We start from the raw sequence: 6,931 nt of genomic DNA on the forward strand, positions 1-6,931 counted from the left end.
TTTAAGCATCAGAATAATTTTATGTGGTAAATAAACCGAGATATACTCTTAGAATAACTTACATGTTCTGCTATGTTCCTGGATATTCCTGAATATTCATCATCTTTTTACACATATCTCTACATTTCCTTGCTCCTTTACCCCTGCGTAGTTCTTCTTCTGATTCCTAACTATTGATATATTTTTCCCCTTACCATGTATTAGAAGTATCATTTCTTCTAATTTTGCTTGTTTGTGAAGTTCATTGTCCCTGTCCTCTGTGCCCCGAACACTCCGTGCTCAATCCAATGGGCTGTAAAGGGAGAAGAGGCAGCAGCAGGAGGATGACTAGGTTGGTGCCCCTCCTCCACTCTACCTTTTCTGAGGCAGCGGACTCAATGTTCTTCTGTGTGTTGCTAAAAAGAGAGACAGTGAAGGGAATGGAGGGGCTCTGTTTTGCAGGTGCTTCACAAATTCACCAGATAACATCCAAGCGCTTTAGCATGGTGCGCATGGCCCTTAAGGCCCAGTACCTTGTAGTCTCTTCAGCCTCATCTTCCCTCTTTTAAATTTATACCCCAGTAATACTAAATGGCTTACTGTTCCTGGCAAATCCAACCTTGCTTTGAACCTATGTGTCTTTGCTCATCCTCTTTCTTAACTTGGAATGTTCCTCTACCCATCTTCTCCTTGATTCCAAGCCTCCAACCCATCCTTCAAAACTTAGCCCAGGGATCACCTCCTCTGGGAAGCCTTCCATGATGGCCTTTCCCTTCTTCCTACTGGGCTAAGTGCCCTCCTGTCCTTTGGATTCCATTTCATGCTGGGCATACCTCTATCATTATTTATTCCTTTACTCTGGAATGATCAGTTAATGGGTCTGTTTTCTCTGCTGGACTAAATTCCATGACAGCAGGGATCATATTTTATTCATTTCTGTATCCCCACCATGTAGCATGATGCATGATACAGTGTATGCAAGCCAGAGTTATTTGTAGAACCCTTAAACTGACCTCACTGGGATTCATGGGGAAGAAGGCAGTGACGAGGTAATCCTCACTTCCTTGCATAGGATGTGCCTAATAGTGAGCACGACAGTGGAATTTCTTCCAGACAACTTAACTGGCCAGATAATCTAACCCTTCTATTCACACTCTTTTTCCAGAAGGGATTATATTCTCTAACTTGGAATTTATATCTTTACATTTATTGGCAGACTTTTTTCTTATGTTGTAATAGAGTTTGTTTGCCAACAACATGTATTTCCCATTTACTCATTTCGTCTATAGAACACAGAACACTTATTAAGATGATGGACTTTCTCAACACATGAGTCAAATGCTTATGAAATGCCTGAAAGAAAATAGTCCACGTAGCAGATTTTCACGTAGCAGATTTTCTCATAGAAGAAACCCTTAGGCACATACTAGAGTGCCTCTTAGTGCAAAAACAAACAAGCAATTACCTGAGCTGCTTCCTGTGGGAAACTCAGCATCCTACCACCCATGGTGATGACTTGTGTGATTTGTTTTTTTTTTTTTTTTGAGGGGTTGCATCATTTACAAAGATTCATTTATATGTTTCTCAATAATGCATATTTTATTTTCTTGGACAGAAAACAAGTTATATGTTTTTGTTCAAGTTTATTTTTCTCTTTGAACTTTGTTTCTTTTGTTTTTTAAATGAATATTAAATATGCAATTTTGAATCACAATGTAAGGGAATGGTGGCCGTCATAGGGTGATAAGTGGGGAGGGAACTAGAAGTTCAAGACACATCTGGAATGTATGTGATGTGATAATTGCCAGCATTGTCTTCCTCTAGGCTTCAACAGTAAACAATGACTGTGGGACTTTAATTGAGTCAGGATATATTTAAGTAGCAGATGTTTATTGTTATTAGTCTGGTAAAAATAATATTCAATGAATCTGTTCTTGGTTTCTCTCTCTGTATTACAATACCTCTTTCTTTTAATATTTGTCAAAAATTTTCAGGAATATTATGAGAATGGAGTCTTCGAATAAATTATATTTAGAAATATCAGTGAGAATAGGATTTGCAAATTTATCAAGTGAGTTAATAGGTATATCTAACCCTACTGCGTAAATATCTGTTGTGTCATTTGAAAACTCATATTAATTTTTAGAGTAACGCAAGTCCTGATTTTGAATTTTTTCCACTTAATAATAGATAAAATACCAGTCATTTTGTAATTCATATTCTCTGATACTTGAGACATAAGTTTGGGAATAAGATTCTTCAGGTATATAGGAGAATCGTCAACTCATCATGAGCTTTTTGTAGAAAATTATTTATTTGAATTAAAAATCCTCAAGTTTTACTTTCCCCTAAAAATTGCTGTATTTGTTGCTTTAATGATGATAGTTTAAATCATTTCATGAAATTTAAACTTTAAGAAGATATCACTAACTTCCAAAAAATATTTTCAGATATATGGATTAGGGACAAATTGTGAAGTATTATGGACTTTACATCCTGAAATCACTATAAGATTTTAATATAAAGTGTTTAAAGTTTCATTTCATAAATAATATTTTTCATGTCTCTACAGAAAACTTTATTACCAAGGCTGAGGAGAAAATACCTCAAGGGGTCTGTGCTTATTAATTTTTATTCTTCTTCATATGGTTTATTCTTCATACCCACTTGATACTCAATAGTAGGAAAAAATGCGATCCTTGAACTGTGATGTTAGATACCAACAAAGACTCATTTTCTGCCCACCACTCATAGAAATTAAGTAAGAATTTTACTTCGAGGGCTGTGGTAAGGTGACGATGGAGTGTTCAGAAATAGCTCCTGTATTTAAAGTTGGAGGTTGTGGGGTTGGCATTTCTGTCCAGTGTGGTTGAGGATCTGAAAGCAGTTCCACATTTCTTCATCGAGAAATCAGGCTGACTTGTGATGAAAGATGATGAAGACAGATCCTAAACAGGGCTTCCTGTTTGTTTAAACCCCCAACCCAGGAGGAAATCACTTCCAGTTTCCCTGTACAATCAGGGTAATATATTTTCTTTTCAGATTGTTAGCAGACTGTTCAGCTTGTACTTGGCATTTCAATCATAGTTAAAAAAAAGGTGAAGCCCGATAGATTCAGTGAATTGTCGTTAGGAATCTGAAATTGGACAGACCTTTGAAATTAACCTCTGCTTCTTGTCCTTCTTTCTTTACTAAACACATTATTCACTAAATCATATTTATTGTTTATCTGATCTATGGACAGGTTTGAATTGGTTACTGTGATGGATATAAAAAGACAAAATATGGCTCTGTCCTCAGAGTTCACTTTTACTAAAAAAAAAATCAGTTTGGAATACAGACATAAATTTAAATTTAAAGATGGCAACTACTCTGAAACAATGATGAGATTATTCCCCTTCTACGATGAGATGTGCAAAGTGAAATTTTTGATTTTGTGAGTGATTTTTGGGTTATCAAATGGGAGGAAAGAGAAGAGGAGTCAAGGAAGAGTACAAATTTTGAAAAGAGACTTAAAAGCCTTTTTTAAGAATTCTGGAACATACAAACCATGTTTAAGTAGAGGATTTTAAATACAGGAAATTGACCCCAGCTTTACTTATACAGAAAAAAATTGAATTTAATGAGTCAAGATAAAGGTCGTTAACTATTATATCTTATGAACTAATTTGACTATTCCTAACTTTTTTCTTCTACTATTCTGTACATTATAAATCTCATGATCAGTACTAAATTTTTTTAAAAAAGGAAAAAATGAGATTTGACGTCTAGAATAATTCATTTTTAGAAGATGAAACTATATTAAAATAGCGATATAAGTTCTACAAATTATGTAAATAATTACAAGCACAAAATGATTTGAATTCATCTAGTCGTGCCATGGAAGAAAGGCCTGGCGATCTACTTCTGTAAAATTTCAGCCATTGAAAAGCCGATGGAGGGCAGTTCTATTCTGAAATGTGTGGGGTTGCCGTGAGTTGGAATCAACTCTACAGCAATGGGTAATGTTACATTAATTAATGCTAATAGCTAACATATATTTAGCAAATGCTTCACTTGGACTACTGAGGTAAATGTCGGACATGAATTTTCTCATTTAATCCTAGGACGTAGGTGGAATACATTTTATAGGAGAAGAAATTGCGACAAAGGCTATAATTTTTCCATAATAGACTCCAGTGTCCATGCTTTAAGTGTCTACTCAAGTCTTTACTTCAGAAGGACATTTTTATTCTTCCTTGCATTCCAAATTTTCATCTGCTTTCATTTCTTTCTCCTTTTCTCATTCGCATCATATAATTTTCTCCCTTGATTTCTTAGCTCTTCTTTCACTTTCTCATAATACATCGCTGGTCTATCATGGATTTTTTTGTTAAAGCAGATGGTTCATTGAATACTTCTATTGCTGTTGTATTAGGGATCAAATGAAATGAGCAATTGCATTTTTCATTTTTTATAATCTAATGTAGATATGACTATGGTGGGTACATATATTTTGTTTGATTGGAAATTGAAGTAAGCATTAACTGAAGCCTGAAGTAATTCTTTCTTGTAAAAGGGTATAAAAGGATGTGAAGGAATAGGGATTTGCTTAACCATTTGTCTCTTCACACACACACACACACACACACACACACACACACACAATGATGGAGGTTCTGCCCATAAAAGGTGGCCAATATATTTGATCATCTTTCAAAGAAACCCAGTCAAGTTTACCCGCCACAGATTAGCTGTCTGATAGAGTACAGAATTCTTTTCCGTCCGCTTGAGCCAATCTCTGAAATCTAGTGTGGTGGGAACCTGAACTCTGAGACTACTGAGATGCACTGACATTCCACTGGGGGAACTCCCGCATGGACTCTCTTTAACATTTGGAATGCCTTGCAACTGGGCCACACTCAATTAGTCAGACCTTTAAGATGCTCTGTAGGGGACCCATTGTCCTTTATAATGCTCACTATTTTCAAACAGAAACATGACCGTCTTGTAAAGAGCCCCGCATCCTTTGGGGAGGAAGGCCAGCCTAGCCAATGGACAGAGTATGCTGGGTAACAACTTCACTGGGAAATTATACTCTGCATGGTTGTACAGGTAATTCAAAAGATGGATTGCCCTGAACAGGCAAAAATTTCAAATTGCTCTATTTATTTCCTTAGTGCTCCCAAAGCCTTGTTTTTTCAGTGATTACATAACAATTTGGCACATGTGAGTTCTCTGACCAGGTCCAGATTCTTAAACTGTAAAAATACTCCAATTCAGGATCCAGAATGAGGCAGATTGGCAGAGCAAGTGTTTTTACATCATGCCTGACTCTTGCCAGTTAGTCATTAATGATTTTGCCCAGTACAGGCTAACGATTTCCCTTCTGGCCATCTCAATAATTTACCTAAAGAGGTTAAAAAGTGTAAAAGAATGTTTTGCAATTGAACAGTAAGCAACATGTAATGCATGTAATGCAATGAATTCATTAGAAATGATGCAACAGAAGTATTTTTTTTTGACCTATGTTCTACTGCCTTCGTTGGGTAGTCTGTAAATCAAGAGGGAGGGATAGGCCTGCATGGGTGGGGTTCTAGGATGTGAGCATCACTTTATTAAAATCTGGCTAAGCTTTTATCCATTTTGTATATACTGGAGTCCACTACAATTTTTTTTGAAAATAAAATTCTGCTGCTTCAATCTTTTTAAAATTTACTATCGTTTAGAAATACTTGATACCGTGGAAAATATCCACTTTATATAATATATGTATTTATATATATATTAAAGAAAAAGATAATAAAGCAAGAATATAGAATGAAACCAGTTTGTAAAAAAGGAAAAAGTAAAGCAAAACGAAGGACAACCAACGACAAAGAACAAACATCAAACACTCGAGATCTGAATATATATACAAGGTATTTTCATGTAAGTTAAAAATTGACAAAAATGGACACCAGAATGTGTATTGTCTGCACTGCTTCATATGTCCACGTTCTTAAAGATTACAAGGAAGAGAGTGTACTTATTGCTTAAGACGATTAGAATTTATATTACAGAAAAATACCGGCACGTGATCAGGAAGGGGAATTTGACTCATCAATTTTCTGGTTATCTTATCAGAGCTCTAATTTTTTGGTTTTCTGGAATGCAAAGCAGGCCTCAAGAGCTGTGCTCAGAGTTGCTTGGGCAGCAGCTATCCAAGCTGAGTGATTTGCAACACTGTTTGTTCTGCATTTATGCTTCATAAAACCATAGTTGGCCTGCGCGTGTGTGGTGCCATGCAGCGTGGGGAACCACTTTATTTAGCCAGAGGCCTGAGAAGAGCCAAGCCCCCTCCATCTGTGCTCTTTGGTTAGCAGAGTGGACCCTGCTTTCAGTCTCTGTGGTGTCTGACTCCACCACTCTGTAAAGCAAGCTCTAGACTCCACAGCTACTGAAGGCTAATGACAAAGAAAAGGCTGGAAACCAGTTTCTTCAAAGGTAGTTTTAATAGAGCAAGTTCTAGGTGTTCAGTGACCCTTCCTTCAGTCCATGAAATAACACAATGTTTACTTCTCAGGGGCGACTTTATTCTATTTATTTATCTCCTGTATTATCCAAGTTAAGGAGCCCTGGTGGCACAATGGTTAAGTGCTCAGCAGCTAAACAAAAGGTCAGTGATTCAAACCCACTTTTGGCTCTTTGGGTGAAAAGACCTGGTGATCTGCTCCCATAAAAATTACAGCCTAGGAAACCCTATGGGGTAGTTCTACTCTGCCCTATAGGGTAGTTATAGGGTGGCTCTGAGTCAGAATCAACTGGACAATGACATTATCCAGATTCTTAAAAATAAGCTGTGGAAAATTTGTAATTTTTTTCTTTATCTTTCTTTTATGTTTATTGTTGTAGTTTAAGTGAAGTTTGCATTTCAAGTTAGTCTCCCATATAAAAATTTATACATACATTGTTAGGTGACCCTAATTGCTCT

Source organism: Trichechus manatus, unplaced genomic scaffold (assembly GCF_000243295.1).
Source record: "Trichechus manatus latirostris isolate Lorelei unplaced genomic scaffold, TriManLat1.0 scaffold00174, whole genome shotgun sequence".
Classification (NCBI taxonomy): domain Eukaryota; kingdom Metazoa; phylum Chordata; class Mammalia; order Sirenia; family Trichechidae; genus Trichechus; species Trichechus manatus.